This window comes from Embiotoca jacksoni, unplaced genomic scaffold (genome assembly GCF_022577435.1).
Source record: "Embiotoca jacksoni isolate LCO1_2020_lvr unplaced genomic scaffold, fEmbJac1.0.p SCAF_22, whole genome shotgun sequence".
NCBI lineage: Eukaryota > Metazoa > Chordata > Actinopteri > Embiotocidae > Embiotoca > Embiotoca jacksoni.
In genome coordinates this window covers 9678281-9691747 of record NW_027185363.1, presented here as the reverse complement: position 1 = coordinate 9691747, position 13467 = coordinate 9678281, and positions in this window count along the sequence as shown.

Sequence of the window (13467 nt, the reverse complement as noted above, 5' to 3'; positions counted from 1 at the left end):
GCCAATGCATCATCTGAGGGAGCCAGCTGTCTGTGGGCTGCCCTGATGTGGCTGTCCTCACTGCGCTCTGTAAGCCCTCTGCTCCTGGGGGCCTGGACCAGATCTGAGACACACAGGCAATCTCTCCCTCGCTTTGTCCTCTCGCTCAAGAAACAGGAGACATGCAACGAACAACAGGTCAGCCGGCTGGCTGGCTGGCTGGCTGGCTCGGTCGTGCAACCATTTTATTTCCATTTCCCCAGTTTCAATCATTCATGTTTCTACATTTTTAAACGTTAAAAACAAGACCGCAATCAAGACCGTCGGTTATCCTCTCCCCCGCTGCGGTGGTGTTGTTAGCCGGGATGTTTTTCCAAAACTCAGACCTCATTCCTCGTGAAAAATGTCGCTGCTTCCTCGAGGAAAGTGTCTGTCTGATAAGCAGGGCAGACATTTTCTTGTTTTTCCTGTCCATTTTTTTTTCTTTTCGATTTGCTGCTCTCTCGTACGCGCCATCTGCTGTTGTGAAATCTTTAAATTTGTAGCTTTGTTTGTGCTGGATAAACACCAGCGACCCACTGGCACACAAAATAGAAAGCTGTATATAGGCTGGTAGAATCTGAGAGTCCAACAGTTTCCTGTGCTTTTGGTAATTATGCTAATGTTCTAAAATGTGTCTCCAAGTACAGTATGTTAAAGTCACAGCATCACACATACTAAATTCAAGAAAAACCGTGTCAAAAACATGGAATACACAAACAGGAATACAGTCTTAATTATTCACTTCTACTCCCAGATGTAATTTTAGTCAGAAGGAGACTGCAATACATTTTACAGTGACTTCATGTTCGATTCAAAAACACAGTTTGATGTGCAGTTAAATCCAGTTAAGTGCTCAACCTTGACCATCTGCTGGGCAGAAGAAGAGCTGAAGTGTCCCAGGGGAGCGACAGAGGTGCTGCTGAGGGTGAAGGAGAAAGTGAAACCAAGCTGACTGACAAAAAGGAAGGGCAAGTGTGAGTTGATATTAAGGACAGTTTGATATGAAAAGTTGAAATATTTGATATAAAAAATGCATAAAACGATGAAACGGATTAATATGCAGCGGACCATGGTGCTAAAAAAATGTAAGATGAACGGGAGAAAAGTCATTCAAACCTTTAAGATATAGTCAATGAGAAGAAAATAACTTCAAACCTAGCAGAAGTAAAAGGTACCCTGTGATGGTTTTTGACTACTAGTGGCCCTGTAGGCTGATGTTTTGATGTGACAAGACATTTCTGCCCAACGGTGTGATTGACAGGTGGCAGTGCGAACAAGGCTCTGTTTGGATTGTTTACTATATAGCGAGTCAGCAATTTTGCAGCACTGTTCAAAATGCAAATTCCATGTGCACTCAGAAATTGTCACGTGGCACAACAAAATGTAATGGACAGAAGCTGTAGCTTACATCAAACGGCCCTGACCATCGTTCATCAAGGCCTGTTTCCTGAGCGTTGTTCCAGAAGAAGAAGACCCATCATAGCGGGTTAGGTGCTAATGTTAGCTGCTGGCTAATGGGATTTTGTTCCCTTGTTGAGAGTTCCTGGTGAGCATACTGCTCAGACATCTTGACTGTCTGAGCACAGTGGCTGGTCTCCTCCTCTGCCTGAGCAGCAGCTTCAGAAAATATAATTAAAACAGATATCAGAATCATATATGAGAAGCTTTGGGTCTTCAGTCTAAACTGGGAGAATTATTTTACATTGTTAAGTGGCTCGCTTATAAAATACTTGCACTTGAGGTATAACAGCTACTGTTGCATTAAAAACAAAAGGTTATTTTTTTTTTGTATTTGATTGCTTGCATTGGAAATGTTTATTTACAATTGATATATTTGAAGATTAGTATATACCAGCACAGCTACAGTCCCCATCATGCTTGTGCAGGTAGATACAGTACAGCCAAGGCATGCTGTCATCAAGTTTTATTTCCACACTGCGAAGCGATCCAAAATCTTTATCTAAAAATATAATCATTGGTGTCCGTGGTGTCATGTGGTGCAGATGTTCTGGTATTTCTTTTGGCCACAAGAGTTAAATAACTGCATATATCTGCTGCATAATTATGTCTCAGCGTGACATATCACACGGTATTAAGTACATACAACTGCCCAGTTCTTGAAGTCTAGCCAACATGGATAACGAGAGCTGAAAGTGCTCAGAAGAAAGAACGTGGAAATTTCAGCATCTGCAATTTCAAGACAAAAGGAAAAACTCCAGTATACCTGAAAGCACTAACGACAGCTATCAAAAGGACCTCACGGTGGGATTGTTTACATCCACGTTTGCGGCCATGCAATCTTCCTCTTTGCAGCAAATGTTCCGGCGCGGAGCTTTGTTCCGCTCGCTGTATACTATGTTGGTAAGAAGCTGCGGCAAACTGACCTCGTCGTAATTCATTTTTGTGACGATCAGCATTTTGAAATGGGATATTGAAATCATATCGCTTACTATTATGTCGTAGGAATACCACATGTATTTTAATACCTGGTGTTAAAGGTCACATGTTTTACACTTTTCTAAGTGTTTTACTTGCAATCTTGATTTCCATAAGAATAATTTTGTTTGACCTTTAAAAAATAAACTACTTACTGTTTATTACAAATAGTCTGGAAATATTTGATTTGTTTTAGAATAAGAATAGAGGCAGCACCGTACATACAACATGTTGCAGAGGTTCAATATACAACTAGCGGATCACAGTCGAATTGTATTAAATTATCCGTATGTCTGATGGTTGGTACTCAGTTTAAAGGGCAAGTTGAGACAGTCAACGTCAAATTATTTGAAACCAATTTGATAGGCCTCCATCCCACCAATCCCACCTGTCAACTCTGCCCGTTATCAGGAATTATTTTCAAAGACTTATTTCACTGGATCTGAATTAAACATGAAATGCAATACAGCTGGAAATGAGAGATCAGTCTGTTAATGATATCCACTCCTAAAATATATATATATATTTTTTTAGTGGCCTTGGACAATTCAGTTCAATTGTCATTTGAGTTCCTCCTAGAAAAACGAAAAAAAAAAAAAGATTTTCTTCTTTATGTGCCAACAAAAGAAAAATACGTGGTCGTCTGATAGTGAGTGAAGGCGACTTTGCAGTTGCAATGATACCGACCAGGGTAGCTATGAGTGGATATGGGCACTTTTTCCTGTTAACAACTGTTCGCACTATGGTGAAATCATTTGGGTATAAAAGCTCAGACAAGCATTCTGTGAGCCAACAAAGCGCAGACACCAATTAAATGTCAATGGAGAGGCTCCAGGTTTGGTCACAGATCACAGGATCTCTTGCCCAGTTTCTTTATATGGTCGACACTTGTTCACTTTAATGATTTAACTGCATCAATTACACTATCACATAATTAATATACGTTGTTTTTAGCAAGCAGGATTCGGCTTTAAGACTGATTGTTAGGTGAAATGGGTCCTTAAGAGGGTTTGTTTCTGTTTCAGTTTACTTATGTGAATCACGGGACCGTGTGTGCAAACAGATGGATTTTAGTTGAGGTACAGCAAGAGAGCAGCACAGATAAAACACGCTGGCTACACTGGACGCGACACAACTTCCTCTTGAGGGCAAACAACGCAGGGGCCTGTTGCAGGGGATGATAATTGAATGAAATAGAGATTGGATTGGAAGCTCCTGTCAGTACCAGACATATCGGCAGGTTGATGACTCGTCGCCCCAGGCCCCCGAGGTCTGGCTGGTGAGAAAGAAACAGCCTGTTTGGATGGCTCTGTGCTTTGTTTTAGTTTTTTTTTTTCCCTTTCAAACCGTCCTGCTCAGACCAAGTGGTTTATTACTGCACATAGACAAATCGTCTTTTTTTTTTAACTCAGATATCTGTGTGCAATCTTGTCTGTTCCTTGAAAATATGCAGATACTCACACAAACTGGGAGCTTTCAGTGAAATACAATTACACACACACACACACACACACTCAAACTTTCGAACTCACACACTGAGCAAAAACAAAGGAGGGAATGGGAACCCTTTCAGTTTTAATTAGTCGCTGCTGCTGTGTTTTGGAGGCGGTGCAGGGGTCAACAGTAATTGGGTTGTTTTTTTATATTGAGGCATTCAGAGCAGAACGGAGGGATATGGGTCACAGCGAAGTGATCCCAGAATCCCACTGCCTGCTTTCCACCCTCTCTTCCTGCCCCCCCCCCCCCCCCCCCAGCACCCCAGTCCCCCCCCAGCACCCCCCAGCCCCCACCCACCATCCGCCCTGGCACCGGTGCGTTGACTGGAAAGACTTGTAGATCCTGGCATGCTTGGCAACTGGAGAGGGGCCACAGCACCACCCTCTCAGCGCAGCTCCAGGTCGGTTCTCACCAAGACCAAATGGAGGAATCTGGAGAGCTCAGCTGTGCCATGAAAGAACAGGCTTCTGGGAACATGTCTGGGAAAATAGAAGGAGGCGAGGACTCAGAATGAGGCGGAGGAATTGCAAAAGTGATGCCAGGATTTTTCTTCACCAGCAGAACCAAAGTGTGCGGTGCCAAGCCAAACGGAGGGAGGCCAGTTTAGGAATATAGAGAGGGAGATGATGGAAATGGTAAGACAGCGGAAATGGTTCAGTGAGAGCGTCGCCGCGGAGGATAGACACCATCCAGATGGTCAGCTCAGTAGCTTTCAATAAATTATTTATCAACTTCTTTCATTTTTATTTCGCCCGAAGCATAAAACTTTGTCTTTATTTAGCATTCGGGGATCAAACGCCAAGAATGAGTATTCCTATGACCACTTGTTTTGTGACAGTTGCATCACATTAATACAGAGAGTTAGCATAAATTACACTTAATGAATACACATAGGCTCTCCAAACAGTGAAGTGCCTCTGAGTGCTATTATGATACAGTAGGACAATGGCAGTGGACTTTTTTGAGCTGATTGCAATAGGCGAGTTGCAGTGCTATCAAAACGATGTGGAAAGGAGCACTTTGTGACAGACGTGCATCGAGATGAAATGGACTTGAAGGACTGACATTGCGTGGCTGGTCATAATCTATTATAAGGCTCTAAGAAGCTCTGCGGGGACGCCCTTCATGTGCAGCAGGTTATTGCAATTTGTCTTTTTTTTTTTTTTTTTTTTACATATACTTTTTAGAGGCTTATTGTTTTAGTGGTTATACCGATTTTTACAGAGGAATACCAAATTCTTCCCAAAAAGATCAACTTTGTTAAAATTGTATGTCCCCAGGCAGCCAAACTTTAGTGCGTTTTTAAGTCACCACCCTACACTGAATAAGGCCTATCACATTTCAGTTTTTTTCCACATGAAGTAGTGTTCATAGGGGCCGAGGACGAAAAATAAAAATATCACAATATGCAATAACGCGAGGAATGGTTTAAACAGTATGTTCGTCTGCAAGAGCCACTAATGTTAGCATTTCTTGCTAAACAAACAATCGTAGCATAACCCAGCAAACACGAGACGTCAGGGATCAATAAACGTTCAGATCATGTCTGTATAACATCGGCCAGTCCAGACCCACTTTTGTATATCTGGTGAATGTCCAAGATGGCTTCAATATCATTTTGACTCCTGACTGGACGTCATCTGAATGTCAGAAAAGATGTTAAACTCTTTTGGACATTTTTTTCAAGCCTAATTACTTGCAGATGGATGTGGTTACAAGTTACAGTAGACAATCTCCATTCGGGACTGACATATTGACTCTGTGTGTATCTGGTCTTTAGTCAACACAATGCTATGTGCAGTATCTATCATCAAAATCATATTTAGATCCTTTTGCTGATTTCTCATTTTCATACAAGCCAGCTGGAAACATTAGAGTCGTCTGGAGACGAGGTTTTAATCAACTCTCATCGGTTTTGTTGATACGCTTGTTACAGTTAATGAAATCTGCAAGTGACAGTTGTAATTTTTCTTTTTAAACTAAAGAGTGTTTTTCGAAATGACACATTTTGAGTGGTAAATCTGCAGCTGCAAACTGTTATACATGCAGCACTGTGAAAAGCTTGTTGTTGTTTCCACAGTTTTGTGTTTCTTTGTGGTGTGTTTGTGTTTCTGGTTCTTTTTGTAGTAATTTAGAAATGATTGCGTATGTCTGTGTGTTGGTTTGTGCCTTTTTGAAGTCCATTGCGTGTTTTTGTTGTGGTTTTGTGTCTCTTTGTTGTCATTTGTTGGGACTTTCCAACAAGAAATGGCAGGCTAAAAGTCACTTCAACCAGAGGCTCTGGGCCATGGGCCACTTGACTCATCTGCCTGTAACTCTTTAGTGCCCCAGAAGCCTTTTAGCTAATCCCTCCATGCAAATGTAGCAACAGTGAGGTGGTGGAGCTTAGCAGAGGGTCAACAGTGCAATCAGCAGCTTCAGGTTTTCAAAGTAAATTAGAAAATCAATGGTTAAACTACCGAATGACCTAATAGTTCTTATAAAATCAGCAATCGATGATTTCTAGTTACTAACTTTTACCGGCTGATATTCTATTAGGACCAAAAAAATACAACGTCCCTTTTTCAGAGACTTAGTTGTACAAAACACTGAACACGTGCTGAAAGCAACAAAACAGGGTTTGCCACAGCACAGCGGTCCTCCTCGCTGCCTTGCGGCTTGGCAGCATCCATCAGTTCATGCCGAGGATTTAACATCTTAGCATTTTTGATTGGTTCTCCTCTCTAATTCAAAGCCAAACTACCACCGCGATACTCTGACATTCCTCAAACAACACTCCCCTCTCCTGCCTGCTATCTGAGAGTCATGTTTGCAGAGTGCCACTCAAAGACGCCATGTTGCAGCCCGCCAGTTTTTCCGTTGCAGAGGAAACGAAAAAGCAAGAGGAGCAGAAGCGATTTTCGAATTCTGCCCGAGCTCACTCTTTGAATCATCATTAGTGTGATTAATTTTCCCTCCAGTCCTACAATCCTCATTGCTGATTCCCCTCCAACACTTTGGCCATGCTCCACAGAAGTGACAAATGTGTTCCCATGGAAACAGACCTGTCATGCCATTGTCACCGCTGGCCTGTAAAATGAAATCCAGCTCTGCCAGAGAGGAACCAGCTGGTGACCTGACTGATCTCACATCAGTACAACACTGTGACTTTTGACAACCAAGTTGGTATTAAACTGCATATGAGCTCTCTCTGTCATTGTTAGACACATGCCTGTAACAGATTCTTTTTTGTCCCTTTGTCTCTGCCCTTTTTGCCGCTTTGTCTCTGTCTATCTCATCATGCGTCTCTTTCCTTTTCCCTCCTATGGCCTGTCTTTTACAAAGGCTCAGCACCTCTCGGTTTGATGACACCGGCCGCTTGAAATGCAGCTGCCTTAAGGGAAGAAAAAGTTTTTCACCCCTGTTTGGTCAGAACGGTTAGGAAATGACTTTATGGCTCAAAAAGCTTAGAAAGTTCCCAATGAGCAGAAAGAAGTGGAACAAGGTTATAACACAGATAAATCTTTCACTTTGCAGGAGTGGCCTGACCCTACTCGCAAAAAGGTAATTCTGTTATAAATGAGCCCCTGTGGTAGCTGCACGTATTAATTATAAAGCAGGTGTAATTCACAAAAGTATATCCTGTAACTTAAACCTTTTCCCCTTCACAATGCGACTGAATAATTTAACTTCGGACTATTAAACACATTAGCGCACTTAAAGGAGGAAATAAAGCTGTTTCCATTCGGGATTTTTGAATAGTCAATGAAAAATTGAAGAGTTTATGCGACTATCATCTTGCCTTATTTCCCTTGCTTTTCCCTGCACCTGTTTATGTTATACCGCTAGAAAGAGGCGGTAATGCACCTAAAAGCAATTTTCCAACCAAATTTAAATATCAAAAGGACAACAGTGACCGAACAGTGACGTCACTTATTGGTTTCTGGACTGAACTGTTGAGTTCTGCATTTCATCCATTGCCATCTTGCTATTTTGAAAGCCAGAAGTGACCATATTTGGACGAGCTGATGAGGAGCCAGCAGTGGTTCTGACTCAATCTGATCGGCTCGCTCATTAGCAGAAACCTGACTGCACCACATGCCTGTCAATCAAATGGACACGCCCCCAAACATACCGCTTTTTTGAGGCCTAATATCTAATTAATGATGGGATGATTTTCAGATGGACCACCAGAAAACTTTTATATTTAGTCTGCGGTTACTACCAGGCTCTGGTAAAACATGTAGTGCTGTGAGATTAGATGTCACAGATAACAGTCAATTAGTTCCTAACATATATTGAATACTATTTTGCCTTGAAATACCCATCCATCATTTCTTTTGTGATATAACAATAAAGTGTTGCTTTGTGAAGGCAAGATTTTGTAAGTGATAGGTTCATTGGAACAATCATTACTTCAAAGAAAACATGTCTACACCTTTATACTGTACACCTATGTCACAAAATCTGCTCTTTCTGGTATGTATTTGTCAAGTGACAAATGGAGTGGCAGGTATTGAAATTTGGTACCGAACGACAAGGCATTTTTCAATGCTACGTACTATGGAACCAATTGGTCCGATAAAAGTGTTGAAGTTTGGTACCCAGAAGGAATTGAACTGAGGTCTAATACTCAATTTGCAGGTAAAAAAAAATGACGCAGAAGGGTTTGTTTAACCACTCTATACAATGCAAGCTTTTACTACAATAAGTGGCATTGTGATGTGATAAAGTCATAATGAAAATCATTTGGTTTCTATAATGGTTTTACTGACACGGTGCATCATTTCCATACAGTATTTTCTTACCTTGTCACAGCGGCCGCAGGAAGCGGTTTAAACATTACCGAATGCCTGTTTGGAGATGAACAGCTCTTTCCATCTGCTACTGTTTTAATCAGCCTTATTGTGCAGTGTCTGTGGGCTGTTTATCTGCGGCTAACTGAGTCTACCCACAGCTCAGCTCAGTGAAATGCATCCAACATGTCGACCTCACTCCCCTCTCGTCTTAATCCAACCCTCGGCGAGTGTTCCCCTGATTAAACACGGATTTCAACATACGTGTCTTTGCTCTCAGAAGGTGGGAGGAGGCGAATCAATAGTCAAAAACTATCTCTGGATTCTAGAAATAAAGGCTCCCGTGACTGTGTGTGTGTGTGTGTGTGTGTGTGTGTGTGTGTGTGTGTGTGTGTGTGTGTGTGTGTGTGTGTGTGTCAGGTGCCCTTTGCTGTGAAATTGTTTTTCTCCAGAAAATAGTGAGAGGCTGAGAATGCGTAGAACAGCTTCACTTTCTGTTTTTGCATCTTTCAAAGAGACAAATATTGATGACAGCATTACATAACTCCTTTTTTTTCCCCTCTCCCCAGCTCTCTGTTATCTTTTACTCTTTTCCCAAAACAGTTCATTAAAAAAAGTACAAAGGAGGAAGGCAGCAATTTCTTCAACTAAACCGAGACTTACTGACATTGTTGAAATCCTAGTTTTTATTTTAATGCATGTTCTGTATGCACCAGCTTACGTCCTCCAGACCATTGCTATGCCTCAATGAATTGATTAGGAATATCGACTATGAATTATTAATGGAGCGTATTGAGAGGATTGTTCATATCTGAGGGGTCATAAAGCTCAAGGAGTGGTTTGACAACTAATTATGTGACACATTAAAATATGTTTCTTAAATTCGACTGCGGTATGCAGAGAAAATCTACCAATTAGGAAACCCGGATCCAAGTTAGACAACATAAATGAATACTTTTCTTGGTCTACATTGCCTCGTGGTGATGACTGTGTGGAGGTCATAGATTACACACCATTTTACTGCCTCTGCATGACTTGGAAAAAAATAGATATACGATGAGGGAGCTTGACAGTGGCTATCAGCGCTGTGTCTGCGGACTGCTGTGGACTTGGCCACGGAGAGAGGACTCGGGACATATTGCTTTGGTTAATGACTGGTGACACTTGCAAGATTTGTGATCTTTGAAGGTCGTGCCCCTGCTGAAGTCACACAAGGAGGGGAATAAGTCGTGGGCTGATCCCCGCTGAAAGCTGCAGGAACGGACATCGTCGTGATTCATCTCTGTCTCATCGCTGCTGCTGCTGGGAGATTCCGTGGACGGCTGCGCTCTGTGGCACTTTCTTCACCGGCCAGCTCTCAGCCAGTGACAGGAGCTCCGAGCTCAAATGTGGGCAGTATGGCAGAAATGGGGGCACTCTGTCTTTTTCTGTTCCAAGAAGTGTTTTCTAGTAAAGGGGAGCCTTAAAAGCGGCTTCACCATTGTGTTGAAAGTCAATTTCATCTTATTTTTCCATTCCCATAAATGACAACAACATTATACTCAGTTGTACTTTGTTGAATGAGACTGGTTGTATTTGACATGCAATGCATTTGATATGCAATCGACAGTACTCATGAGTTGCATGAAACTAATTAGCCTTTTTCAAACGAGACTAGATCAATACCAAGGTGGCAACGCATCCTGGCGTCACTCATTGGTTTGTGAGCTGCCGTTTTGTAGTGTCAAGTTTGGCATTTTGGACGTTGTCATCTTGTCTTTTTTTGGCAATATTTGGATGACATGGAGCAGAGTGACGAGTAGATTTGACTGAGAGCCCAAGCACACTACGCCCGTCCACCTACCAGCAACCTGACTGCACCCCTGGCGTGTCAATCAAACCAGGTATGCTCCCAAACATACTTCACTTGAGGCGTGATATCTCATTAATTATGGAATTATTTTCATAAAGACCATCAGAACACTGATCAGAAGAAGTGAATTTTGTGAACACCGTCACGACCTGTGGAAACAAAGTATTCATATAGTATTTCCTTGAGGGAAGCAGACGCTTTTTGAATCCGAGTCGATTGAAGCTACATGTTTTTTGGATCCGGCCCCCAGTGGCCCTCAATGGTATTGCACTTTAAGGTTTCCAGAGACTGCGTCCATTTTTTTATATTCAGTCTATGGTCGATACGAAATATATGCCTGGGCTACGTATGAAACACTAGTGATTTGAAACAAGGGCTTTTCATTTAATCTCGCTGGGAAATGCGGCAGCAGTGATGCAGTCGCTGTACCTGACTGCGGTGATGAAGAGGAAGCTTATCCGTGAGGGAAAGCTCACGACTGGCTGATCTGCATTCCTACCCTCACCTATGGTCATGAGCTTTAGGTAATAATCAAAGGAATAAGATCACGGAGTCCCTCGGGATCACCCGGGATGAGCTGGCGGAAGTTACGGAAAACAGGGTTTTCTGGGCCTCTCTGTTTCACTTTTTGTCAAGGAGATTAGCTTTTCATTTGAAAGTGAACGTCGCAGCATTCGGGGGACCAGTAGTGAAAGTTTGATCACTAAATCAATCACTCAGTGACAGGCTTTTGCGTTTTTTGGGCTGGCCCTGGCATTGCGGTTCAGCCAAATATGAAGTTATGTCCTTTTGACATGTCTTTAAGGATTTATCTTTTGTAGGAAGTTTGGCACTTCGGTTAATGCTTGAGTTATGTGTGGCTTTATGCTGTGTGCCACAAACAGGGTTGGGAAGTTGGAGAGACGTGTATACCAATTAGCATAACATGTAAAGGTCTGAAAGATACACAGTATGTTGATTCTCAGAGTCAATATGTCGGACGCAAGAGAAGTGAACAGGTGTTGAGATGTGAGCAATATGAGCAGAGTCCAAATCTTTATAGCCAGATGGTTGTGTCAGAGCAGTTTTGTACAAACCACAACTGTGGTTGTTTGCACACGGTTTAATTGTGCAATGATGAATTACTGCCAAACATTTCAGGTGCCCTCACCTTAGGTTTTACCTCTAAATAGGGAGGATTACAAACTGTCTAAACAGTGTCTGCTTACAGTACTTACATCCTTCACATGACACATCACAATGCTTCTATATATCAGCAGTTACTTTGGTTGTGAGCACAGTTATCATTGCTGATTAAAAAATAAGTTCACAATCACAAAAATGAGACTCAACTTTTAACAATCTGGAATTATCTTTTAGTCCTACATTAGCTACACAAATTGAATTTACTCAGCAGCCTGTAACTTGACATCCTCTGATCAGGCCCTGTTAGCGTTTCTCTGGTGTGGTTTAAAGTCAAAGCTGTTTCTTTTTGGGTTTCAACCCTTTGGAATAACTGTAAAATTCTCTGAACTCTTTCAAATCATTTTCCTCATTATTTTCTCTTTTGCTTATTTTAGTTTCTACTTTTAATTGTTACTTGTATCTATTATTTCTATCTTTAACTATTTTGTTTGTTATTTTGTGACTTTGTTCTGAATTGTTTTCCGGCTTTCATTTATTCTTCCTTGTTTGTGAAGCACTTTGTAACAACATCTTAGGAAAGTGCTGTGTAAATACAATAATTTCCAATCCTATTGGATTCAAATCATTATCACAATGTGCCAGACACTTCTTCAGGTTTTCCCCACCGACAAAAGTTGTCTCTCTTTTCATATTTGTCATTCATCCAGTAAATGTATTAAGATTCCTGCTGGGATTCGGAGGAATTAACCACGGTGGATTTGAGCGCCCTATCTCTTGCGTGCTTTGTCTTCATTAACCCGAAGATCAATATGTTATCGGCTCAATTGCGACAGACATTGATGACATGGAGCCCACCATCCTATTTGTTCCGAGTCACTTCATCCCACCCTTAACCCCATCGCTGGCCGTTCATGTACTGGCTTCTGCATCCCCAACCATCTTTGGGTGTTGCCTCCTGCAAGACAATTTTCATAATAATGTTTGTGGAATAAACAAAGCTTGCTATGATTATGTGTACAAACCTCATGCACATGCCCCGTGGAGAATGGTTAGCTAATAGAGATTAAAATAAGGCAGGAGGAATACCAAACTATCAAGTAGAAAAAAAAAGAAAAAAAAAGACTGTGCAGGAAATAACAAAGCAAATGCAACCCCATCCTGCAACAGCAGGGCAGATGAAGTTATAGCTAATATCAACTGCGCTCATGAATCGGAGTCTAGAAAGCTTATTTGAATGCAAGTCATTTTATATGTACAAAATGAAAAAAGGAGGGTCTTCGAGGTTTTTTGTTCAGCAAGGTTGGTCTTGATAGAATTGTAAAGATCCAAAGCAGACTTCTTTAGAAAACACAGCAACAGACAAATCATGTTCTTAGAGGTTTTTTTTTTTTTTTTTTTTATTGCAGCTTTTGGACAGTTTCATGCATTTCAAAGCTTTTCTTTCCCTTCTTCTTTTTTTTCCCAATGACGGGCCATTTCAGACCAGTTCTATAAAGAACCATTTCAAAAGGGCTTTACATTACCCCATTACGTTTTTCAATTTCATCATACAGAGGCAGGGAGAGAAATGCTCTGATGTGGGATCACAAAAGTGCAGACTAGTGCCCCTTGTGAAATACTGACTTTGGCTCTTCTGCGCTCCTTCAGTGCGTCACTTGATCCGCTCTTCATCTGCGGTACGATGATGTAAAAACAAAAAAAAACAAAAAGAGGTGATTGAAGCTCATGTGATGAAGATACAGGTCAGGCAGATCCAGAGTG